Raw genomic sequence first — 25,842 nt, forward strand, 5'->3', positions numbered from 1 at the left:
ACTCTCTTGACTGTACACAGGAAGGCAGCAAAGAGTCCGCAATCCAATAATATGTGCTAGGTATCATGCTAGCACACCACAGTCTGGGTTCATATGTTTCTTAAGACAGAAGACACATCAGTCCCATTCCACAGGCCAGGGGAAAAAAAAGAAAAAATATAAAATCAAGAAAACAGGAAACTACAAAGTCCACCAAAAACTTCAAGATTTGAGAGTGTGTGTTTTCTTTTACAAGCTATGTAACAGTCTTCAGACACTCTTAAAGCAAGGGGAAAGGCACTCCCAGAGCAGACCACACCTGGCAGGGGGCAACGTGTCTCCCAAAAACCTGTTCCTTAGTCATGGGACTGGGTGAGCATGCAGCTAAATCCCAAAGCAGCATGGCTGTTGCCAGCTCTTCCTGGCCTGCTTGCTTATTTTCCACTCTTAGGGTTTCAGACTATCAAAGCAGTTCAGTGCTAGCAGGCTTTTTCTACCCATTACATGACAGAGCTCAATCACGGTAACCTGTGTGGAGCTTTTTGCAGATCAAGATCCAAGAAAGCTACCAAGTGGTCTGTCCCACCTTTGAATCAGGTAATGCTTTCCTCCTCATAACAATTTCAGAAATTTAATTCACCCATACCCCAGTAATACTGATGCACAAAGCTGGCATTTAAGTTAAGCCTGCATGGAACCTGAGCAATTGCCAGGACATTCTGAAAGAGCAACTACACAAACGCAGAAAAAGACTTGGAAGAGAAAGAACCTGTAACTGTACAAACACCTTCAGGCAATGCCTGCACCTTTATTGCAGGCAGTGACCGAGTTCTGACAAACTTGTATTAAGCTGTTGTAACCCAAAAGAGCTGCTGTATGTCTTGCTCTAAACAACAGTACTGGCAAGAGTAGTAGCAGTCTAGTTAAAAATATTAATGAGAGGTTGTTTTTAAGGTACAACAATCCTGCTTTGACAGTTTTTACTGTTTACAGAGCCCTTTTCACACTTTCTATTATACTGCAGTTCGAAGCCCATGGAGAAAGAACAAATCAACTCGACGTACACACGAGTAAACATCTGAAATGCTGGGAACCTTCCTTTCGTCCTAAAACGTGGTAAGAGAACACCCGTGTGTAACAATTACTGTTCAGCAGTACCCAGATACACAACCTACTTTTTGCCGGCGTTTGTCTTTTACCATTTGAGGGGAAGAAACAGGAAAATAAACGAAGAAAAAAGCAAACCCAAACAACCAGGACCGGCACCCGGCCCCCGCGGGCAGGGTCGGGGCGGCGCTGCGGGCCCTGGCCGGCAGGGGGCGCGGCGCGGGCGGCCGGCGCTGTTGTTGTCGCCGCTCGGGGTATTTAAACGCCGGGCTGTCAATCACGGGCGCCGCGCGCGCCCCGGCGCTCCCCGGCGCTCCCCGCACGGCGGGGGCGGCACCGAGCGGCCCCGCAACCCTGGCCCGGCCGAGCCGCTGCCGCCGCTGCCGCGGGCCCCCAACTTGCTCCTTTGTTTAACTGCCCGTGAATCCCCACCGCCGCCGCTTCCTGCCGCTCGCAGCGGCTGCCGACGGGCCTTTTATTATTCACACGCTCGGCTCGCAAATTACACGCGCGGCGGCGGCGGCGGCCGCTCGGGACCAGGCTGGAAACGTCAAAGCGGCGAGCGGCGCGGGGCGACCCTCTTTCTCCTCCTCTGCCGCCCCCCGAACAAAACGCACGGGCAGCCTGGAGCTCGCACCCGGCCGGGGACAACCCCAGCGCCCGCACTTCTCCGCTGGGAGACCGCCCTGTCCCGGGAGAGACCCCCCCGGGTCGTGGGGGGACACGCGACGCCTCCGCACAGTCGGCACAACTTCGGGGTGGCCCCGGCCCCGCCAGCCCCACATCTGTTGCTCTTTCGTAACCGGCCCCCCCCGCCCGGCCGCCTGGCCCGGCCCGTCCGCCCCCTCGCAGCCGCGGACCCATGTGCCCGGGGACGACCGCCCCCGCCGGCGCCGGCACTGTCCCCGCCGGGAGCGGGGGGGAGGGGGGGGAGCCGGACGGGGCGAGCGCCCGCCGCTCCCCCCGTGCTGCCGCCGCGCAGCCATTGTCCCCCCCGGCGTGAGGGGAGAAGGTGACTGCCACCGCCTGTGCCCGGTGTCGCCCGGCCGCCCGCCCCGGCGGCTGCCCCGCCGCGCCGCCCGGCCCCGGCGCGGCTCGCGGCGCCTTACCTGCCGTGGAACCAGTCCTTGCAGATGTCGCACTCGATCATGAAGCGGCTCACGTCGTAGGGTTCGCGGCACACGCAGTACACGGGGGTCGCAGCGGCGGCCGTCGCTCCGGCCATCTTTAAAGAACTCCCTGACTGAGCCGCCCGCCCCGCTCCGCTCCTCCCCGTCCCGTCCCGTTCCCCCCCGCCCCGCTCCCTCCGCCGCGGCCGCGGCGGCGCCGCCAATAACAACAGCGCGCGTGCCGGCCCCGCACGCCGCGCGCGCCCCCCGCCGCCGGCAGGCACGCGCACGGGGCGGGCGGCACGGGAGCGAGCGGACAACAGCGCGCGGGGGCGCGCGCACGTGCGTCACCCGGCCCCCGCGGAGGCGGGAGGAGGAGGAGGATGGGGACGGGGATGGGAGGGGGGCGGGGGGAAGGCCCGCCCCGGCCGCCCCGCCTGGCGACCGTCCCCGCCGCGCCTGCGCCCCGCAGAACACTCCGCGCCCCGCCCCGCGCCGCCCGAAGCGGCGGGGACTGAGCATGCGCGGCGAGGGTCGGGGGCGGAGCGATTCCCCGTCGAGCGGGCGGGGCGGGGCGCGCACTTGCCGCCCCTCCCGGGAGGCGGGGCGGGGGGAGGCACGCGCTGGGCCCCCCCCCCCCGCAGTGTCACGCGGGGAGGGGGCGGGGCGGGGGTGCCGCGAGGACACGCGTGGAGGCGGGCGCGGGATGCGGCGCGCGCCGGTCCCCCCCGGTTATGTAACGAGCGCGGCGGCGGCGGCGGCGCTCGGGGCGGCCCGGCCTGCCCTGCCCTGCCGTGTCCCGGCCCTGCCCTGCCGTGTCCCGGCCCTGCCGTGTCCCGGCCGGACACCCCTCTGACGAGCCGGCGGAGTTCGCTCGGAGCAGGGGTCGCGCAGCGCCCGTGCTGCCACCTCTCGCCCCCGACCCTGGCCTCAGCCCGGCCGCTGGCGGGGACAGGCCGGCCCTGCTCGGGGCACGGGGACCCATGCAGGTCTTCTCCGTCGGTTCCTGCTGAACTCCCCTTATGTGGTCCAGCAATTGAAGACCCAGCCACGGGGCACAGACAATCAATGACGTAGCATTCGTTTGCTGCACTTTCTGGAAAATGTTTTCTCAAAGCCATCAGGCACAAAGCGAATTCCATACACGGAAGGCTAGGGGACGTGCAGTGGTGCTTTCTCTCGGAGCGACATCTGATTTTAGGAAGCCTGGACAAGCCAGTGTTTCCATGCTGCTCAACTCGGTGTTGCAATGGTTTATTTCTTGTCAAGTTCTCTGCCTACGTGTGAATCACTGTTCCACTCCATGCTATCACCCTTTCTTTCAGGACACAAAAGTAACACTGATGCTCTCATTATGTGTCATCGAGAACAAAAACGTAGCATTTAAAACCGAGTTGTTTTTTTCCTGCAGCCTTTCCAGGACCTATGGAGATTATATTGTATGAGGGAATGGGGAGCCATGTCCTCCACGCTGAATGTACCAATTTAAAAGCGAAACGGTAAATATGTTGAAGTGCATGTTACAGTGATCATAACTGTAATAGACACTGCCTACAGCATTACAGTTTTACAACTCATGGCCTTAACCACCAGTAGCCACAAAAAAGCAAACGCTGTAGGTTTGTTTAGCAGAGGGAAGCTCAGAAGTAAATGTTTCCTTTCCAGACTGTTACTGTAAAGCTTGCTAATGTTAACATTTATATAAGACAAGCAACACGAGATGATGATTTGGCAGCAAAATGGACAGCAAAGAAATGTAAAACAAATAAATCCAGCATGCAGACTCTGTGAATGGAGAACGAAACAGAGAAATAAAGGAAGTGTAAAGGGTATCTTCAAAAAACACCAGATTCTCAAACCAAACCCTGACCTATTTAGAAAGTGCACAAGGTTCTGACCTGCAGAACATTATTTGTGGATGTTTCAGTACTCTTTAGTTTTCCAACACATCCCAGTATTTCAGCAACTCTAAATGTGGCCACAGACACAGCAGTCCTCTAAAAAGCTGATGTAAAATTTATTAGGGGCAAAAAACACCAGTAAGTTAACAAATGATGATTTCAGAGTTTCAAGAAATAATACATACCAAAAGGCTCTCTCATTAAAAATAGTGTTTCCCTTTATTACTCTGATTCAAAGGCACACCCAGGATGGTAAGGCCTGCAAACTCTTGCAGAAACAATTACAGGCAGTGTAACGACTACCAAGAGAACTGTTCCAGTTAGAGTTGTTATTCTGTGTCTGTGCAACAAAGTGTTGGTGTATGTAGCCACTCTGAAAATGGACAATTCCTTGCTCCTTAATTGGGTGTTTCTTACATTGTCACATGGTCAGTCTTATCTGGAAGCTGCAGTTACCAGCTGGAGTGATGACTTGATCCAAATTGGCTGTAAAAATGCACACGTGTTGCGTATCAGGAAGTGTCCACAAGCGACAAACCCGTTGAACACCTTGGTAAGGCACATGGGAATAGGGTGGGTATTCCCGGGAGAGATGGGGTGAGGCTGCCAGACATGTGCTACATGGGGAGGAGACCTGACTGGGCTCAGGGTGAGTGCAGCACTACTGGGTTGGGTGAAGAAGTTTTCACTTGACACAGAGGAAAGCAGCCCATCAGTGAGAGTGCAAAGAATGAGGAAGCAGGCTGGTCTCAGCACCCTGTGCCCTTCACTGGCCTTGATTATGGAAAAAACTTTTTTTTTTTAAAGAGAGTAGTTGTGATCTTAAGCATGCAAAGTAATGCTCACTATTTAATAAGCACTTTGCCTACTGCCACAAGCAATATCGTTTTGCCACTGTGATTTATGTCAGCACAAGGTGTGTTGATGGCTCAGTCTACTGCAGGCACTCCTTAAGCAGGCGGGGAATACCAAGTTCATCTGTTGGAGAAAAAGCAGCATAAGGCAGCTCCACCTCCCTCAGTCTCACCTGCTGTTAACTTTTCTCTTTCAAAGCTTTCTTTCAAAGTTCGAAGTCCAAGCTTCTCACACTAGACTATATTTGAATGTAACACAGCAAAAGTTCAGGAAAGCTGAGGGCCGCACACTATAACAATTACAAAACCTCTTTTAATAAGTATTCTTCCCAGAAATATGAGAGCTTTTCTATGACAGTCTTATTAAATGCAGTTCAGAAACAAAAAAATCAAATACCTACCTTCAGTGTAAATAAGTGAAGCAAGTTTAAAGGCCAATCCCCAAAAATCTTCAGAAGCAAGCTCATTATTCACAGCAACACAATGACACCTGAAGACACCTGGGGCTGTAGCACTCTCCATTCTTGTCTCCTAACCAGCAAGACACACCAACGTGAAATACAGTCAGCAGACCACCTTCTAATAGACAACATAGGGTTCATATGCTCGGCCTCTGGATGAGCTCTGGTTGCCAAAAGCAGGCAAGACAGCAATGACACAGGGCGTGGGAGGGCTGGAGAACCAACTCTAGAGCAGCAGGTAGCTCTGGAAATCCATAGGCTGGAGGAAAAAAGCTGGAGACAGTGGTGAAGAACCAGTGGAAGGGCAGTGAGAAGTAAGAAGACAGGAACAGTGAAGCTTGTTTTAGGAAAGGAGAGTGATCAGTGCCACACACCATGACTCCCTGCTCGCTCACTGATGTACAGACACTGTTACAGTCCCCCATGCCCCATTTTGTACCCAGCCTACCATCCCCTTAGCAGCTGAGCAAGCCAGTTAGTCCTTCAAGCCATGCCCAAACATAATCTTTCCACCCTAAAATCCACCAAAACATGCTCTGCCCCATCAAGCACAACCTCTGAAAAACACAACTTACAGTTTGTACACCAAGCAAGTCCCAGTGGCTGCTTCCATCTCCGTGCCTAGATTCCAGCAAAAACATTAGAAACACAGTCTGGGCTGGGGCTGGCAGGGGTGAGTGACTCTGGCACTCAGAGGCACAGGACTGTAAGTAAAGAGCATCAGCTCTTCAGATTCTGAAGTCAGGGTTAGAGATTGGGACACCAAGGACTAAAGAGCACCACCTCTTGCTCTTCAGGGCAAGCCTGAGTGCTGGTACTCAGTAAGGCAGAGTGCTTCTGCTTGTGTTTCAAGGAATGCTGGCTGATAGTTTATCCTTAAGGCTAGAATCAGGCTGTGGGGTAAAAAGGGCTTAAAGTGTAGGATTATTCCTGAATAATGTGAAGATTGTGGAGAAACTATAAGGCCTGCCACCTGTTTCTTATCATTATGAGATAAATGTGCAAAGGCACTTGAGTCAACCACTTCAAGTGGCTTCTGATGAGGTCTGTAGGGATGATGGATGTGCTCAGCCTTAAGCTCGGGGTGAAGTATTGCCATGGGTGGACAGTGGAAGGTGCAAAAAACACCAAGAACAGGAAGAAGATCTTGGGACTGAGGAACTGGAATGATAGGAAGATGATACAGTTGCCTAGTACTGTAATACATGCTTGTGCATGTATGGGTCAGGTACAGCTCACTGTTGTATGGGCCAGTATAGAGTCAGGATCACAGTGGGGTTTGGGTCATGGTGCTAAGTACAGGTCACATTAGCCAAGGCCATTCCTAGGGACTGAATGTGGGAATTCTTCTGTGGTTGAAGTTAGCAATCAAATAAGCAGAGTGCATGGAATTCATTTCACTCTGCACACTCTACAGAAGGAATCTACAGGCACATCATCTTCACAGATGACCTTTGCTGTGCAACATCTTTCATCTGTTAGTCTGTTATTCTCTAGCCATTCACAGACCTTCAGCAAGGTCCACGGGGCTGAGGGCTGCTATCAGCAGGGAAAAGTGGTTTATTGGTAGCTCTAGAATGTTGAGTTATGATTACAGGTGGGGGTCTTAGCAAGAAACCTGTTCTTATCAAAGACATAACCACCAGCACACTGCACATTAGTGGAGAAGAGGGCATGGGAGAAGAGGGCACTCATTGTCACACAATGAAAGCATCCAAAGCCCATGGCTGGCTTTGTGTAGCTCCCAGAGCACACACCATACACTGTACATGGCATAAAGGGAGGATGAAGAAGGGAGAGCGGGGCAGGGAGGTTGCCAGAAGGGAGAAAGGGGAGTTTTTGGGGACTTCTGCCTGAACTACATACATGTATCCACAAATATGCCTACTTGTCTCTTTGGAGGTGGGGACAACTTACAGCCATCAGTCACAGGATGGTGGCTGTCACCCAGCAGGACATGGATGGCTAAATAAACACCAGAGATGATATCCAGCAGTCAAAGAGATGGCCCAGCAGCAACTGAGGCTAGGGAGAATCAGAAAGAAAAATCAGACATTGATGGCCGTGAAAAAATCAGATAAACTGTTGGGAAAACATGGGGGTAGAGGGACTTTCCCCATGTTTGGTCATTTCTTCAGTGTATTTATGTACATTTTGGCAAAACACTCATTTTTAAAATCACTTATTTTCACATCAATAGGCTTAAGGCTACCGAAAAGCAAAGCTCTGGACTGAAAAAGTGTTCCAGTTCTCTGTAGGAAGCTGTCAGAAATATACCCAGAATTGGCAGTATGATCTTTTTATCTGCAGAGAAAATACTGAGTCATGTTGCCAGCTCACACACGTTTAACAAAAATAAAAGCAGACCAACGATTCAAAATTCTCCCACTCATCATTTAAAGAAAACAGAAGTCATTCAGTCATGCCTCATGCTTCAGAGACCTTTAGAAAACACCCAGTGCAGGGAACATTCGCCCACATTGTGCCCACGCACCGTTTCAAACCGGCGATGTCATTTGCAACTTGTTCACTCACAGGTCTGGGCACTGTTTGCTTCAGCATCCTCAGAGGAAGTCGCCGAGACTTACAGGTTTCTGCTGAAAACATGACACGATAGCTGGAGCCTCAGCCCTTCTGTGAGCAACGCTGAAATGATGTAACACAGTGTGCCTGGCTTGAATCCCTGGAGAAGGCAGGAAAGTGCCGTGCGCTTCATGGCAGCACAAACTTAAGCTCTAGTTTGAATAAGAGGCTACTGTGCTCTTCCTTCAGGGATTAATCTTGTACTGAAGCATTGGCTCTCCTGTGCTGAGTTCCTCAATCATTCATTGAAGAGGGAGGTATTTGCACAAACATCAAGACTGAGGGAATTACCTAGGAAATCCTTCTTCTTTTAACCCTTCCCACACAGTCCCCTAGCAAGGAAAAGCTGGTTTCTGCATTTCACCCAGCTGCTGGCAACATCTCTTCCTCCTTCAGTTCTAAAAGCTGCTTGAAGTATTAACAGCTGAACCTGGATGAGTGGCAGCCAGCCCAGCTCATGACGGAGGGGGAGACGTCACCACACAGAGCACGCACAGATGGAGTTACACAATCTCTGTGGTGTTGAAAGCGGCACTGGAAACTTGTCAGGAGCCCAAAGACCAGAGCTAATTTGTATTTCCTATTGCACAGCATGATTTTAATCAGAGCGAAAAGCGCCCAGTTGTGTTTTATGTACGGAGTGTTATAAGCAGAGACAAGTTAACAGAGCAACTAGGGGCAGGACATGCTCTGAGGACAGCACAGAGGAACATTAGATGGGGAATATACCAAATTTATCAGCATTTCCTTTATAGTTCATTGGGATATGAAGCAAGAGAATAAGAGGTAACTTTCATGAAAATTCTGTCATTGCCCAATTCTCTTTATAAGAAGAAGAAAAAAAAAGAAAAAGTAAAAAAGACACCTGCAAAAAACTTGAAGATGAGCTTATTTCAGAAAGCTCTTCCCAAAAGTTCTAGATGTGCCACCAAGTAAAATATGGCACTGAGGAAACCCATCTCACTTGCAGCCAGTATTTGACAGCAGTCAAGTCTAAGTGATCTCTAACATAAGCTGCTTGGCTTCAGCTGCAGATAAGTGTGAGTTCCTCTTTACAGTTGGATTTCTGCCTCGTTGAGAGCACGGTACAAAGGACTGGCACAGACCCCAAGCACCACTGTTCCCAAAACAGGCAGCTCACCTCCAGCACCCCCTTTCTGTGATGGCTGGAGAGCAGGAGTTGGGAGCCATTTGGTCACCTTGCCCCAGCTGGGCTCACAGCCATGCTCCCTCCCCGACACACAGCATTGGGATGCACCTTTGTGTCCCAGCAGCATGTGCCAGAGAGGGAATGGGGCACCAGGTTAGTAGGACAGCAAATACACCTTGACATTTCTTGATTGGTTTGCTTTGTACTCCCTGCAGATTTACTGGAAACTCAGAGGTGGGGTTTGCTGCTCTGGGAGTGCTATCATTGGAGAAAATCCTTCATTTCAGCCTTCCTCTCTTTACCCACTGGGAATAAATGCTCCTTTCCCCGCCTCAGTTCAGCTTTATCCCTTGACAGCTGAGAAAAAGAAAGAAAGGGAAAAAAAAGAAATCAAACCTTGGACCTTTATTTTGCTCTGGAGAGCAAATGTCTAGTTCAGAGTGGGATAAACTGCATGTCAGGGATATAAAAGGAAGCCTGTCAGACAAGCTTATCTGTAGCTTCCTATATTCAGTCCGATAAATCCTATCCCCGAAGCATTTTCCCCACCAGCTAGGCCCTTTCTATTGTAGCCCCTGAAATCAGCACCCTCTCTGCTCTCATTCCTCCTCCACATGCTCCTTTACCCCCCTCCCCCATACACATTTGTCCCCCCAACTCAAACAGCTCCCCAAGGAGCTCAGGCACCACCTATGTTCGGGGATGGGAAAAGGGAAGAGCGAGTCAGCTGAATATGCAAACAATCCTATTTGCACCCCAGCATGTACAATTCAGGTCTTTGTCAGCATGATGGAGTGCACTCTATCCAGTTTGTTTTTCTCCTCTGGGATTATCATCCACACCCTTCCCACATGAGCATTATCAAATGCTGTACCTGAATCAGCCTTGTCAAGACAGGCTGACTGCTGCCTGGTTAATACCTGTCCACCAGCTGCCTATTTGCTTTGTTTAAAAATTATAGCCAGTCATAAAATGTAATGTGGCACCTACAGCAGCCATTAAAACAAAACAAAAAACAACAACCAAACAAACACCAAAAGCATTTTTCTGGTGTCACTGAGGCACTGGATGGAAGTGGTTTTAGTTGCACAAGCCCCCCTTGGATGCAGCCCTGCCTGGACACAGCCCACCACGACTGGGGCATGATGCTCCCGCACTCCGAGGTGCTGTGTTTGGGGAGCTGCCTGCTGCCCACCTGCCTTCTCCCCAGCGCAGCTCCAGCCGCAGGGGCACGCGTGGGGTGCGGTACCAGACAGTCCCACCGCGCCCCGGCCTGGACAGACGGACACCCCGGCCGGGACGGACAGCGGGGCAAAGGTGCGAAGTGCTTTTGGGGCTGTGGCAGCCGCCGGAGCAGCACCGGCAGGGCCCCAGGCCTGGCAGACAATAGCTGTCTCCCTGCTCGCTCTCCCTGCCGGCCGCATCCGACGGAGGAGTCTCATGAATCAAGTCAAACACCCAGCGACAGGCTGGAGAAATCCATTAATATGCGGCCGCCGCCGCACGTCGCCAGCCCCCTGCCTCGCCGCCGCTCACCTGCCTGTCTCACCCCTGGCAGGCAGCGAGGGAACAAAGGAGCAGCGAGCACGGACGGCAGCGCCTGCCCCCGCCACGGAGGGAGGCAGCGGCTGCAGACAAAGCCCGTTTGCCTGCCGCCATGGGTGTGAGGAATGCTCCCGCTCGCCCTATTGTCTGGGGTCCTTTGTGCTCCTCCACCCCCTGGTCCCCAACCGCACAGGCAGAAATAGTGGGAGCAGGACAGACACGGCTTTGTTGAAGGGAGCCCTCGAACGCGGAAAGCCTCCTGCCCTGGCCCTGCCGTACGTGCCCGTCTGGCACACGGGCCCACGCTGCTCCTGCCCCAGAGGGCAGGTACGGAGCAGGGGCTGCAGAGCAGTGCGGACAGATGGACGCCTGTGATGCCTTTGGCGGGTGTGGAATGGTCACCAGGTCCTGCAGAGGAGCGTGGGAGGGCTGCCCTAGCCCCCCGTCGCTGATCAAGGGCTGGTGCCACTGGCTAGAAGGGGCAGTGAGGGAGCAGGTCTCTGAGCATGGACATCGGGATGCACTGAGCACCCATCACGCCGCCTGTATCCCTCCCAGCCTTAGGAGCAGCAGAGGTACCTCTGCCAAACCTCCACTGCTCTGTCAAGCAGTGGCTGTGGCACCCTCTCTGCGAGCCACGTCTGTGGCTGCAGCATTGCAACCCCCCAAGTCCTGCAGGGCTGGTGGCAGGATCCAGATTGCCTTGTCTCAGGGCAGAGCTGTAATCGCCAAGCGCCCCCAGCTACAGCAAACTGTTAGCTCTCCTCCCACTGCCACTGCACACTGGCACTGGAATGACCAGGACAGAGAGAAGAAGGGGAAAGCCAGGTCTCTCTAGTGCAGGGAGCAGGGTGTCCCCACGGCGCCCATACCACTTCCCAAAGGACTACAGTGCTCCCTGGTCCCAGCTGTAACACATGGATCAGCTCCAGCGAGAGAGCCCCAGAGAGGTATGGCTCATCTGGACTCAGCATGCTGCCTTGTGCAGTCCCTGCCCTGGCCACCCTTGGCTGTCTCGCTCCTCTCCACCAGCACTGCTCACACAACCAATCTTAGCCATGCACAGAAATACCCGCAATGATCTGGGTGTCATTTGAACAATATGGCAAATGGAACATAAGCAAAGAAAGAAAGAAAAGGTCCAAACCTAAGGGAAAAGCTTGTTCCTGAGGGACAGCACCTAAGACCACAAAGGAGCCCCAGTACACTCCTGCTCCTCTGTTTGGACTGCAGTGCTGGGAGCTCTGGCACAAAACAACAGGGTCCAGGAACAAGCACCAGGACACTTACTGTAGGGGTGCTGCTGACGGAGCCTGAGGGTGTCCACAAGGGACAGGGATGGTGAGGAGGCAGTATATAACTAAACCCATTTCTCAGTCTTGTTCTGGGAAAACAGTTTCTGACATTTTCTGGTACTAAGGAGTGCCATTAAAGAGGAAGGCTCTACCCAAAGTGCAGTTTCTCTTCCTATTTTTTTCATTATATTTGGTATATTTTAAATAAATTCTAAATAAATTATTGCAAAAAACTTCTATGGCCACCAACAAGGAGGTCTCCAGACACACTTTGTTCAGGAATACATTTTTGCTAAAGAAAGCTGTAAAATTCCTACTTAAAAAAAGAAAAAAGGGTAGAAACCTTGAATCTAAACAGCATCACTTCCTTCTTTGAGTTTTCCTGCTTCATAGTGAAGCCTCAGCATCTCTTGTAAAGTATATTTGTGCTTTATCAGCAGGAATCATACTGAGTTTGATGGACAAGAGATTCTCAGCAACATGTAAGTTGCAGAAGCAAGGCAGTTGTTCCCAAAGCCACCAAATAAGAGAAGTCTGTGAGAGCAGATAAAGCAAAAAGCCACATAGAAGCAAAAGGCCTTCATCTTCAAAAAGTCAGAGAAAGGGGAAAGATTGGAGGAAAGCAGAAAGACCTGGGAAAGAAAGGGGAAAGACCTGCTGGGCAGCAGGTTGGTGGCAGAACTTCTGGCCTCTCTCCATGCCTCTTCCATGACCCCTCCCTATTTCCCCAGGCAAAAGGGGGCACAGCAGCTCTGCTCCCCCAGGTCAGCAGCAAGCTGGTGTACCTGCAGAGTGGCATTTCAGCAGCAGGAGAACCGGCTGCATCAGCCCAGACCTGAACTAATACAAGAGCCATTTTGAAATCCGAGCTTGGAGGGGCTGCCTGAGTTAATGAAGCTGATGGGCATGGGATGAGGTGTAACTCTTACAAAGTGCCTCTTACTGAAAAGCAGAGAACTTCCCCCATGCTGCCTTTGGCTCCTGCAAAGCATTCAGGTCAGTTTGTAACTTATTAACAACAACACTCACATGATCAAAGTTCAGCAGGTGTTTAGTTGCTCTTCTGGAGCAGCAGACTTGAAAAGCATATTGTGCAGGTTCCCTAGGAATAAAAGAGACATACAGAGAAAGCATACAGTGCCCATCTGCTCAGAGACATCCACTGCACCACTTTGGGTCATGAGACAGGCTTTCTTCACCACCTCGTGCCTGCGGAGCCAGCTCTGCTCTGCTACTGCACCCCTCTCCATCAAGGTCCTTCCTCCACTTGTGACAAAACAGTTTTGCACCCAAGCGATGCCCAAAAGCGTACCCAGGTTTAGGAGGAAATTCTCCGTCAAGAAGGCAGATTACACTGCATGTTTTAAGTGTCTCCCCTTCAGCTGGAATTGTACCTTAATCTAATTACACCTCCAGTGCTCCAACTTAAAGTGTTCAATATATGATGTCACTTAGAAAATTAATCACTTTGCCACTGGACAAGCAGGGTGGGTAGCAGAGTCAGTGTGGCACCACAGCATCAGATGACAGCAACAGGGCTAGATCTCCCATCACTGGGAGTTGTGTGCAGGGAGACAAAACACCACAATGTTCCCACAGCCAGCCTCTTGTCAGGCCATTAAGCCCACACAAGCCAGCTCACCTCTAAAAGAAATGCAGAGTTCCCAGGGCTGTTTTTCTATCTGCTGCTCCTGAGACACCTTTCCTTTGGGGGGAAAAGTGACCCTGGCAGACATGGAGAATGGTCACCCCACTGGAGGCAGCAAGGGTACACACAGAGGACCTGCAAGGAGGACACAGTGGAAAGGAAGGTGAGAGCTCATTGCTGATCAAACCTGGGAGAGATGTGCTGATGGATGGAGCTGTGAGTGCAGCCTTTCAAAGGTATCACTGGGCAGGATGGCACCAGAAACAAAATCAAATCAAAAGAGTTTCTGAGCAGGTGGCATGCTTTGAATTCTGCCTGGCCTGGGATCACCACTACTTACGTCTGTTGCAGTGATCACGTTACCCAGCGAGAAGAGGTTACACAGCAGTTATAACTCCCTCCCCACCAGCAGAGCAGCCAAAGATCCTCTGCTACCCTCAGCTTCCCTGCAGGCTCACAAGCAAAAGAGCCAAAAAGGTTTCAATTGCTGTGCAGCTGCTGCCCAAACCAGTGTGTCTAACAGCCTGGGGCCTCATAGCCAACAGACAAGGCTACACGGAATTGCAGCACGATGCACAGGTGTGCTTCCTTGCTTATCCAGACCTGCAGGTGTCCAGGGAGCATATAGTTCTGTTGTTTAAAGGGGACTTATGTATATACTTTATAATGAACAGTATCTGTGGATTCTTCTTTGTAAGTATCTGTGCTCTGTGAAGGTCAGAGTTAAGAACACCCAAGTAAAGTTCCTGGAAGCATTCTTCATTTCTAAGCATTTTGTCAGAGCAATCGGTGATTTATCAACCACTTCTGGCACCAGATGAGAACACACTTCTATTGCTTATTGTGACCCATAAAGGGCCACTCTTTCAGCCCTATTAGAAGCCAGATGTTTGTTGCTGTTCGCATGGTACCAGTGCCTAATGCCAAACCTGCGCAGGCACATCACCTGTCATCTCTAATCAAAGGCAGGGTCTGGGGGGAATGAAGTTCAGAACCTCTTCCTTTTTGTGTGCTATTGAAAGGCATCACTAAACACTCACCACACTTACAAATTACTTTTTGTCTGGTGGGAGCAATCATCCATCCTCCCTCATGTTTGCAGAAGGAAATACAACTGGAGAAAGGAACAAAGTTCCACTTCTGCAGCCACTTACCAGAAGAAATGATGCCTTTTGACCATCAGGATCATCTGTTTTCCCTGCAAAGATGCACTAACAAGGTCCTTACTTCTCAGTGACTAAGGAGGAGGGAAGAGAAACCTTGACCGCAAAGAGGAACTCAGTCTCTGGTAAACAAGCAAAGAGGATGCTGTTAAACATTTCAGGAAACACTAGGGGAAAGATGGAGGCAGCCAGAAGTGTTGAAAGTTTTGATTTCCCCAAAAAAATGAACTGCCTATTCAAACTAGAGGAGAAATGGCTTGTGAGCCCTCTCTTCTGGACAAGTTTCTCCTATGGTAGTCAATGCTGTAAAGGGCTGCAGAGGAGAGAACACTCTTGACTGGATTAATTTACAAGGTAAAAGTGACTTTTTTTTTCCCCAGGGAGAGTTAAACTAGACTCATGCCCTTGATGAAGGGTGTTTGAAACTCTCCTGCTTGCACAAGAAGCGCAGGAGCTCCTGCCACTGGAGCACAGGCTCTGCTTAGCCCAGGACCACCCCAGAACTCCCTGAGCGGCATCTTTGTGGGGGAAGTCAAATACTTCAGATTCCCTTTTCAACCAGGCTACTTATGCTTTGAATCTGTTTTTGTTAAAGCCTTCTTATTTTAATTAAGAAAGTACTTGTTGAAAAGCAGTACCCTGCCCCTTTGGTTACCATTAACATGTGTCTGCTGAGACCGCCAGCAAGCCTTTGAGAAGCAGCAAGGCTGAACTCAGTAGTTCTCAAAGAGTTATAACAACCCTTTAAATGTAGCCTGGGAGAACGATCACGCTGTCAGCAAACCGAGGATACAAAACTACCTTGAGAAATTCAGCTTTTGGGTCAACAGCAGCCTTACAATGCACAGGAACGGGAGTGCAAAAATCTGGCCTGGGGAGGAGTAACAACAGGCATGCACATGGGCTGGGAACAGACTGGCCAGGTAATTGCCCAGTGAAAAAGGAGCTGGGGGTTACAGGCTTGCCAAGCAGTGTATGAGTAGCAGTGTGCTCTCACTGCAAACCCAAACTGCACAGCAGGCAGTGTCAGGGGCAGTGTGGCCAGCAGGCCTTGGGGAGAACATAATTCACCACTGCTATGGCTGCACCTGGAACAGAGTTGGAATAGCAGGCTTCATGAATGTTCTGAGTCCCAGGGAAGAGCTAGGGATTCATGGAATATCTGTTCATTTTTATTATTAGAGAAAAAAAAATCAAGGAAAAACCCTAAGTGACAATTTCCTCCCAGTTCCTGTGTCTTTATAAGTGGCCCTACATCACCATGTTTAGGATGTATCTGAGAAAGAAAGGTTTCCCTTCAAAGGATAGTTTCTTGTAGGAAGAAGAGTTGAGAAAGGCAACTAAGCTCTGTGTTGTCCAGGACACAGACAGTGCTGCCAGCAGCCTTCCTGCCAGGAGGATATAAAGAAAGGACAGAAGGAAAAAAAGAAAAAAAACATGGTTGATAACCTTACTACCCTTCTGCAGCCCTACCAGCATCACAGCAAGATTCTTTTGAGATGGCAGTGTACTAACAGGTGGTTTTGACAGGGTAAGGTGGAGAAGATCAGATAGGAGAAAATACATCTGCACTGAAATGGCCGTGCAGTCCTTGATCGCCTTTGAAGAAATGCATTGCTTTTAACCACCAGGTGCCTGTCCCCAGTGCAAGCCCAGTAGGTAAACAGACACAGACAGTGTTTGCAGCAGGAAGCCAAACCAGAAAGGAATTTCATCCACCCAGAACAGGCCCCTGCCTGGGGCAGCTGGGAGACCTCTTTAGCAGTCAAACACTGACACCAGTGCAGGTCTCACCTGCTCACACACCTACTGTTTCTCTGCTCTTGCTGGCAGAGGGCTGGTTTTCACCTCTGGAAGCCGAGACACCCACCTGTATTGACCAAAAATCAGTGTTCAACAACAATTACTAAAGGCTACTGCTGCCCAAGCAGCACCAACAAGCATTTGCCTGGCCGTGCTGGCAATACTACAGACAACATAGGTGAGCCCCCCGCTCAGTCCAAGGGAAACAGCCCTCAACTCACCACTTGGGCACTTGCATACAGCCTATAAATCTCAGCTGTTTGACTGTTGCTCATGGATTATTATTCTCCCCTCCCTTCTTGCCTCTCATCCCTCCATGAGCCCACTGTCCTTCCAACACAGGACAGATCTTTTTCTGGAGAACATCAGCACCTCTCCACAAGACCTCCCAGGCACCAGAGGTGATGGACAGCAAGACAGCAGAGCCTAATCCCCACATGTTATGTGCTTTTTTCATCCCATTGCCTTCCTTTTACAGCCTAAGTGTGGGAGACTCAGGCCAGACCTCAGCCTCCATCTGCAGCCTGGGATTATGATCTGAAGCATAATATTTCTTTATGAGCAAATTATCACCGAGACTTCAATGCGCTGTTGGCCTTTTAAAAAACTAAGTGTTTAGTATTTTTATTTCTTTCTGCTCTGCAGTTTATGGCTCCCATAAATCAGATGACAGGCTGTGGCACAGAGGGCTGATCTGATCTGTGGGAACAGGGAAAGAGGCGGGAGAAGGGAGCACTGACAGAGTCGTTAACCAGGGGAGACCTCTGCACCCTGCTGTAAGCATCCCCATGGGGAAGGCAGGATGCTGCCCACCTGAGGCATTGCTCACAACCGTGCCAGCACCCTCTCCTCTGACACTGAGCTTAAAAGCCTCATTTCTTCTATGCCACACCACCTCCTTGTAAAAATTGAAAACCCACTTCTCTCTCTCACAGGAGCAGTGATGGATCCACTAAGATTCACAAACTGTTCCATCACTACAGACATTAGAGCTACAGGGTGTTGGGACACACACAAGCAGAGTGCTGACCCTCTACACTGGTAAACCAACCCACACAACTGAAACAATCAAATCTGACCCAGTGTATTGCTGATCTAGAAGCCTTACCTTGTAGCAAACTAAGGATGCTGCCATGGTTAAAAGTCTATTTCAGAGTTGGAAAGTTGGTGCTGAAGTCCCAGGTCTCAAAAGTAAAAGACCAAATCCCTAAGGACATTTACTCACTCAGAGATGCACCAAAGGTCATGCTATGAAGCGTCCCAGCAAGCAACATTCAGGGAATCCTCCTCCCCACATCTCCATGCTTCCAAATACTGTTAAAATCTGAACTATAGTCAGCCTATGCCCTGTCAGGGAAACAGGATCCACAGCCCTTCCTTTCTCCTGCCCCTGCCACCTGTTTCAATGACTTGGACTCTACTTCAGGACAGACACTTTCCTACCTGCACGTGTGTGCATGCCTATCACTGCTGAGCAGGCCATCATCTTCACAAAGACCTCACAAGACAAATAATGTTTCATATTGCAAGGACTTTGTTGGATTGGGGCTCGCAGGGTTCTTCAGTGAACCCGGGTTTATTGCTGGCTGTACTGCTTTGCTCATTGATAAGAGATAGTCTTTCTTCCTCCGTGCTCAATGCTGCTTTGCTAGGGCAGACTTTGGAACAGGTACTTTATCCTCTTGGCTATGCTAGGTTTATGGTTGCACATGATGATCTTAAAGGTCTTTTCCAACCTAAGCAATTCTGATTCTAAGAGAAAGGGAACACAGGCAGCTTACTGCTCTTTCAAGGGAAGGTCTGTGGCGGGCAAGAGGACTTCTGCAAGGACAAGCCCTTCCACTGGTTCACATAAGAAGGTGATATAACTTCACATGGCAGTACTCCCTTGAATACTCCCAAAATGCCAATCCTTCCTTTGGTGTTTCCAAAGCAGTAGAAACCTCCACCAGGAATTTGAAATCCCATGGATGTTTTGCCTACTGAAGCAAAAAATGGTGCTCATCATTGCCCTGCCTACAATCCAGTCTCTACCACTGTTGTGCTCTTGACCAGTAAGATTTTACCTGCCATAAAAGGCTGGATAAGAGGCAGGTATTTCTGCCATCCAGAGCAGGGACCCACCCTCTCAATGAGTACCGGCAGCTCCAGGCTGTCCATGAGTCCTTCCATGCCTCCCTCCCACTGTCTGGGTGCCCACAGTCATGCATACAGCACGCAGTGAGACAACAGGAGCCAGGCTGTGACAGTAAGGACTCCCAGTCGGAGAGCACAGGTGAGTCAGGGCCATACCAGTGGCTCACCCCCACGGCTGGAGCTGTCACTGGAAGTAACAGGATTAGCAGAGAGAAGAGAAAGCTTCCAGGCTAGGAAGAAATAGAAAAAGTGAATAAGGAGTTCAGGCCACGCTTTTAAGCAAGTTCTGAGCAGTAGAGAATCTTTTCAATGATAATGAGACTCAAGTATTTTTAAAAAAGGGGGGGGAAAGAGTAGCAAGAACCTGCTCTCTCCCAGAAAACCATGTTGCTGCACAGAGCAATTCCCAAACACAGACATCAGTCTGGTCCTCCCAAAACCCGGTTGTAAAGCTAACAACTGCTGTGCTATTAAAGTGCCAGATAAGCCAGGCGACAGCACCAGCCAGACTCCTGGAGCTTCAATACGTTCTGGGATCACTCGGACACATCAGCTTTTATCCTGCAAGTATTGGAATCTAGGAGTGCTAAGACCAGGGTAAACATTATCAGTTGTTGTTCTGCCCTCCTGCAGGGACTACAGCTGATCTGTTTGGACAGAAGGGCCGGCAGGAAGAAACAGCACCAGTTTCAGAAAGCTACCTATTCTCTCCCTGAAAGAACTTCGGGGAAATGCAAAATTCAGTGTGTGCCTCTGAAAGTCATGCCACTGCTTTCAGTGCTGAAAACGTGCATTTGCCATTTCACTCTCTAGTCATCATGTTGTGTTGTGGCTGCTGCTTGTGGTGCTGGACATCTTGGTTCCAGGTGGGTGCTGGCAGCCTGGAGCCCCTCGCCACCCCAAACCACCACCCCCACCCACCCCCATCACTGAGTGGAGGAGCACATTAGGACAGGGGAAAAAAAAAAAAGCAACAAAAAAGAAGTGAACTAAAGCCAATTAAAAGCACAGGAAAAATGCAGGGAGGCAGGTTGTCATTACCAGAGCTGGAATTTGGCCTGGGTGCCATGGAGATGAAACCCAGCAGATGGTTAAGGTGTACACGGGAAGCACGCAGGCAGCACCTGACTATAGATTTAAGACCAATTAATACGACAAAAGAGAAATCTTGACAAGGAAGCCAGAGACCTACAAAATGAGTAAGTGAACCATGAAAAGGGGAGGCTCTCCCACGCAAAAAAAAAAAAAAAAAAGCAGCTGAGTGTACAATACCTACAGAGCGGTGAATAAACTGAAGTTGGAACAGATGGAGAGAGAAGCAAACTGCCGTGTACATTAGTTGGCTCCCAAGTAAAAGAGCCAGCATGGGGAAAGAGCTTCCCCACAATTCAGGGAGAGAACAATAGGCTCCGGTTCTGCAGCAGCCCCTTCCCCAGGTGCTCAGTGTCCTTCCTGCAGCTTAATTTAAGGCTCACAAGCTGCAGCACTCTCAGGTACAAGATCCTAACAAACAACCAGCAAAGTATATTCTTTTAAATAATGAACCATGTGTCTCTAATTAAAAGAGCCCAGGCGCAAGGCAGCAGAGACAGGAGCCTTCTCTGGCAACCCATCACACAGACCCCCAACTACATGGCCTTGCCTCAGACTGCATCTGAAACAGGATAGGGGATAACAAACAAGGGCTTTCCCATGGATGGAGACTGCCCTGAAGTGGCTGTGGTCACAGTCCGATGGGCAAACACTCGGTAAACGCCAGCACTACTTGGAAGCACAGAAGTGACCTTTACCTTTGCAGGTGAGAGCAGCTTCACAGACAAACATTTCCACTGAATTTTGTCTGTCACCTGTAAACTAAAGCCCTGGCCAGGTCCAAGATGCGAAAACAAGCAAGGAGGAGATGAACCAACCCGCCCTGGGACTAGGAGCAGGCAGAGGTTAGCGTGGTGCAATTAAGCACAAGGAGAGAACTCCCTCGCTACAAGGCTGTTTAAAATCCCAACCACGAAGAAAAGGAGGGAAGTGTCCTGTGACTCTGTGGAGCACCAGGCACTGCTGCCCCACAGACACCCTGGCCCCGACCCCAAGACAGCAGCAGGCACTGCGGGAATGCTGAGCCCAGGCAGCGGCAGCAGCCCCCTCCTCGGGATGGGCGCTCAGCTTTCCCTCCAGGTCTGCAAACACGGGTCTGTCCCGACACCCTATCTGGGATGTAAATCCCAAAGATAACAAGCCCAGCTCTACAGACAACATTTATCACCCACTTTAAAGACAGGCAGCTTGGGACTAAGCCCTTGCGGGGCACTCCCCATCCATGGCAAACTCAGCCTGGAAGAAACAAGTTTTAAGTCTGGCCTTGAAGGTGATGGGCCGAAACTTAACTGACTTCAAAGTGAGAGGGCTTTTGCAGAGCCATGTGCTCCCTGGAACTCCTGTCCCCGAAAGCCCCTGCTTTAGCCCATGCTACTCACAGACCCTGGCTGCTCATGTATCAGCTGGTTCGCTTCTTGTAGCGTTAAGCAGACACCAGCCCATTTTCCCACCACTACAGCTGAGCTTATAAAAGAACACTGTCTGAGAGGTAGCACCTGTAATGAGCCCAAGCACAGGCACAAGCTGTTAAAAGCTCCCATCTCTACCCCCACCTGATTCCCTCTGTGGCTTTAATCAAATCACATAACTTTTCCTCTTTAGCTTCTGCACCTGGGAGAGAGTAGTATTTACCTATCCCAGATGGGTGTTGAGAGGATTAGTTAATATTTGCCCAGCATTTTAAAGGATAAAATATTCTGTATTAATTCCCAGCTGCTCAAAAGAACTGATATGTGCAGCTCTCATTAGCTGCAATGGAAGATTTTTACTCGAGCTGGGCTTCACCACTTCAGAAAAGTAGAAGCAAGATGATGTGACATTAACATTTCAGAAAGCGCCTGCAGCACGGGCTGTAAAACCGCCTTCTCTTTTGAGTGCCACCGGCCTCCTGCTGCACTGCCTGTGCTGCACAGGTGCACCCGTGCCTGTTAAACATTAAAGCAGTCCCAACCCAACACAGGGCTCTGCGTTTTGCCAGCAGCACCGGGTCCACCCTAGGAGGGGGTCCCTTTGCAGGCCCCCACAGCAGGGAGCTGCCCTCACCTGCGAGGTGGCCTCTTATGGGTTAAATACAGCCACAGCCAGAACTGCCCTTCTGCTCAGATTTGTCACTGTTGCTCAGCTCGTATTTGAAAGGCAGGTTTGCTTGCCATAACAGCTGCGAGCTGCAGGTGGGATCGTGCAGCACCACATCTGTCGGTGGGCGTGCCAGGGGAATATGCCAGGTGGGTGGGCATCCCCTCTGCTGCTCTGCCACCACTCTGCCTGTGTCCCCTGTGACCTGGTACTGGGCAGAAAGAAAAAGCATTAGATAAGAACTGGGCTCCAGCAGCACCCAGCTCTCTCAGCAGGCTTTACAACCCAGGACACCCATAGTACATGGGGAAACACAGCACTGCACATCCCTCAAATCAGACCACCCACTGCTCAGGCCCTTTACATTCCCCATGTGGCACCAGCAGTACCACAACATCGTTGTTCCCTCCCTGAGCACTGGACACCAAGTTTTGGAGGGTGAGGACAATGAGGTGCCACCCCTGGGTTCATTTCCCCTAGCTGTTTCTCACTGCACTTCGCCTCAGTGCTGGTATCCCGTGTGTGATGGGTGTCCACAGGAGGTCTTCACTCACATGGACAGTGAGTGGAAATGCCAGCAGCCTTCATGTGCTCCTGGGACAGAACAAGGGGAACAAAGGGCCTGGCTTTGTCCCATGGTGTCTGCAGCTCCCTGGGCTAAACGGGGCTCTAGGCACAGCAGCCAGCAAGTGTCCACTTCCAGCACGCCCTGTGGCCATGGTGGATGCACGTCTGTAGGCCTGTCTTCAAAAGCAGCAGAGCAGGGCTGAGCCCCAGGCAGTGGGGAGGGGGGACAGGGGGTTCACAGCGCCCACCGGAAAGGGATTTGGGTTTAACTGCTGGTTTACAGCCTGCCAGCAGAAGTATATGGCTGTACAATAAGGAAAGGCTGGAGGAAGGTGTTTGAAAATCAAGTTAACCCACTTCAGACTCATGAAAGAAAAACACCACCAAAGCAGCCCCCCGCTGGCCCCACAGTTTCAGGGAGGGGAAGCTAGCTTCAAGCCAGAGAACAATGGGGCCACCTTCCCTTCCCTTCTTCTGACAAAGGTAAAAGACCTCGTAGAGGTGTCCACACTGGGGAAGGCACTGAACAAGAAGCCCCATGCCAATAAAGCATCCCCTTGTGCCTTCAAATGCCATATCCATGCACTTCCCAACCTCTATCATGCCTGCCTGCCGGCAGCACCAGGAATTCTTATCCCTCGCTGTGCAAATCCCTGACCAGAGACAATGACACAGCCATGCTGGCATGGAGGGCCGTTTTCCAGCGCTGCTCTGTGCGCTCCCCACACGTGGTGGGGCAGATCAGAGGGCTTAGTTTTCCTTTCCAGAGGCCTCCCTTTGTCCCCATCACTCCCTGCCTCTCCTGCCTTGCCCAATGTCCAGGACAGCAGGCAGAGACCGAGGCACTGCAGACAACCTCTGAGCAAAATCAGAAGCACAGACTGAAACATGACTAATTTCTAACACATCACAGCCTACGAGTCACTCTGTGAGCCTAAACTGCTCTCTGCTGCCTTCATACCAGCTCGTTTCAAGGGTGAGTAAGCAGACAGTGGCAGACATGACTTTTATTATTCCCAGAGCTTTGAAGCTGTACCATTTCCCTGTGGTTAGCTGGCTGCATCAGCTGTCTGTAGTGGCACATTTTGAAGAACTCAGCAATGAGACATAGGTAGCCAGACCAAGCCGGGCTGGAGCTCAGCAAGTTCCATTGGCAGTATTTCATGGTGACGCAGTAGTTGCCCACCCTCTATTATTCATTGTTTTTATCCCATCATTTTATTTCAATATCCGTGACTACTTCCAAGAAAGCCCTATCACAAGCAGAGGTCAAAGGCAACAAAAACAGCTTCAAGCTGTAAGTGAAGCCCATTTCTGTTAAAGTGAGTTTTGGGATGAATATCCTCAGAGAATAAGCAACACCATTTGAACAGAGAAAAATATAGAAAAACTGTTTGAGCTACAACAGTGTGAGCATTTCATGTATTTATATGTGTATATACTCATACATATGCAAAGGAATAAGCATGGAAACATGCATCTCTTAGACTAGAAAGTGAAACTTCCTGCATTTTTGAACGACTCAAGCCAGCTTATTAGAAAGGTGGGGGGTTTTTTTATATTTAAAAAAATTGCACACACTTTGGAGAAAATTGTAAGTTTTCTTTCTATCCCAGATTAAACTCCTACGGTATTTTCCTGCTGCTCTAGACTTCCACAGTTCTTACCTATATTTCTACGTTTAACCACTTCTAGTTTGAATGGATGAACATTAAAAAGTATCTTTGCATAGCATGAAGCAGCACAAACATCAAAGTCTAAGCAAAAGCACTGGATTGTAATTGTGGGTTTTTTTGCACAGACTAGTTCAAATTCTACTTTTAATTCCACTGCCAAAAGTTTAGAGCTTGAGATAAATCACTCCTTCCCCTTGAAAAGGGCTGATTGTATTTATGGCTCGTTTCAGAGTCCAAGGGCCCAGGCTGAGATGAAAGGCTGGGAGCAGAGCAGGGCAATGCCCCACATCCAGTGCCACATAAGAAGAGGTGAGGGCTCTGGCAACAGTGAGAGGAACTTCCAGATGTAGTTCCCAGCAGCTCTCAGCCCCTTTGGGTAACCTCAGACGTGTCATTTAGCCTCTCTCTGACTCAGTTCCTCAGCACAGGGGAAATAACACCACCACTGTATTACGTAGGAGTTTTGGGCAGATAGACACCTTTTAATTGCATATTGGAATCCACACTAGAAGTGTAACTAAAATAGAGATCAGTTGCAATTCTAAAGAAATGACACAAGTGTGGGCTGGGAGGAAGGGGTGAGATGTATGGTACAAACACAGGGAGCTCCCTACCACACTCAAAGGGGCTTGATCATGAACTGAATCACAGGAGAGATGCAGATCCTGGGTTAGGAACCCAGCTGGGGTCCTGCTTTGTGGCAAATCCTTGGGTCCCCTCAGCGGCTCTGCAGTGCCTTCACCTCCTGGTTGTGAAGGAAGCACCAGCTGCATGGCTCCCACATCCCTGCTGGGGCTACTCAGTCACCCAGGAAGGGAAACAAAACACAGTAGCTTTCCTACAAATCTGGTACACCTCTGTCCATACCCTACAACTCCCCCAAAGGCAGGGGACCCCATCTGAGTTCCCATGTTTGAATCTCTGGGCCATGCCAGGCTTTTGAACCAATGTCATGTTTTGGCACGTCGGACACGACCCAGATTCTTCTACCTAACCATGGAGTGGATGCAAGGGCAAGTCTCAGCCCTGTTACTCTGGCAAGGTCTGATAGCATCTGACATGCAGGGCTGGTGGAGCAGGGCCACCTGGGCCAGGGTGCCTCCCTTTGTGCTCTGCATCCCCACCCCACAGCGCAGGTGTGGCAACTACCGCAGAGGGACCTGCGTGGCTGGCTGAGATTTAAAGCAAAGTGACCTTGCAGTCTGTCCCCAGCATGGAGCTTTTCTGCCGGTGCTCTGTGGCTGACCACAACCCCCCTCTCACCCTCAGCACATTTTGGTGGGCAAGCCAGGGGAGGTAACAATACCCCTCTTTTTTTTCACAGAAGACAAAGCTGCAGAAGACACCGATTCCCATGGCAACAAAGGCAAAGAAGTGTCCCAAGATGTGATTTGCTGTCACCATACCCACCTCGCGGCAGATAAGGACAAGTGATAGCTCTGAAAGGAACTGTTTCCATGGGACCCTTCCAGCGAGCCCCCGCAATGACAACCAACCGTCAGCCACAGCTTTTGGCATCAAGCACGTCTGGCTGGAAGGGAGCAGCGCTGCTCCCCGCAGCAAGCGCTGCCTGCATCTTGTCCTCTTGTGAGGGACAGGGCTCTGCTCGCTCCCTCAGAGCCTGCCTAACCCTGAACAAGCCCCGCTGCTGCTCACTAATCCACTTACCCAGGCAATTACACTGGGAGAGCAGCCTG

General features: G+C 50.7%; 1 long non-coding RNA gene across 2 annotated transcripts; it reads right to left on the minus strand.

The window, feature by feature from the left end:
* Positions 1-4,291: 4,291 nt before the first annotated feature.
* On the minus strand, positions 4,292-9,744 carry LOC121675593. 2 transcript variants are annotated; one of them, XR_006020126.1, is made up of 3 exons: positions 7,906-9,728; positions 5,352-7,436; positions 4,292-4,582 (listed from the first exon to the last, which is right to left on the minus strand). It is a non-coding gene; the product is annotated as an uncharacterized LOC121675593 (long non-coding RNA). The 2 variants fall into 2 exon arrangements; XR_006020125.1 differs by having other exon boundaries at positions 5,352-9,744.
* Positions 9,745-25,842: the final 16,098 nt, after the last annotated feature.

The sequence above is a fragment of the Corvus kubaryi genome, unplaced genomic scaffold, assembly GCF_017639235.1.
Source record: "Corvus kubaryi isolate FWS band 111438036 unplaced genomic scaffold, C.kubaryi_AGA036_p1.0 74, whole genome shotgun sequence".
Lineage (NCBI taxonomy): Eukaryota > Metazoa > Chordata > Aves > Passeriformes > Corvidae > Corvus > Corvus kubaryi.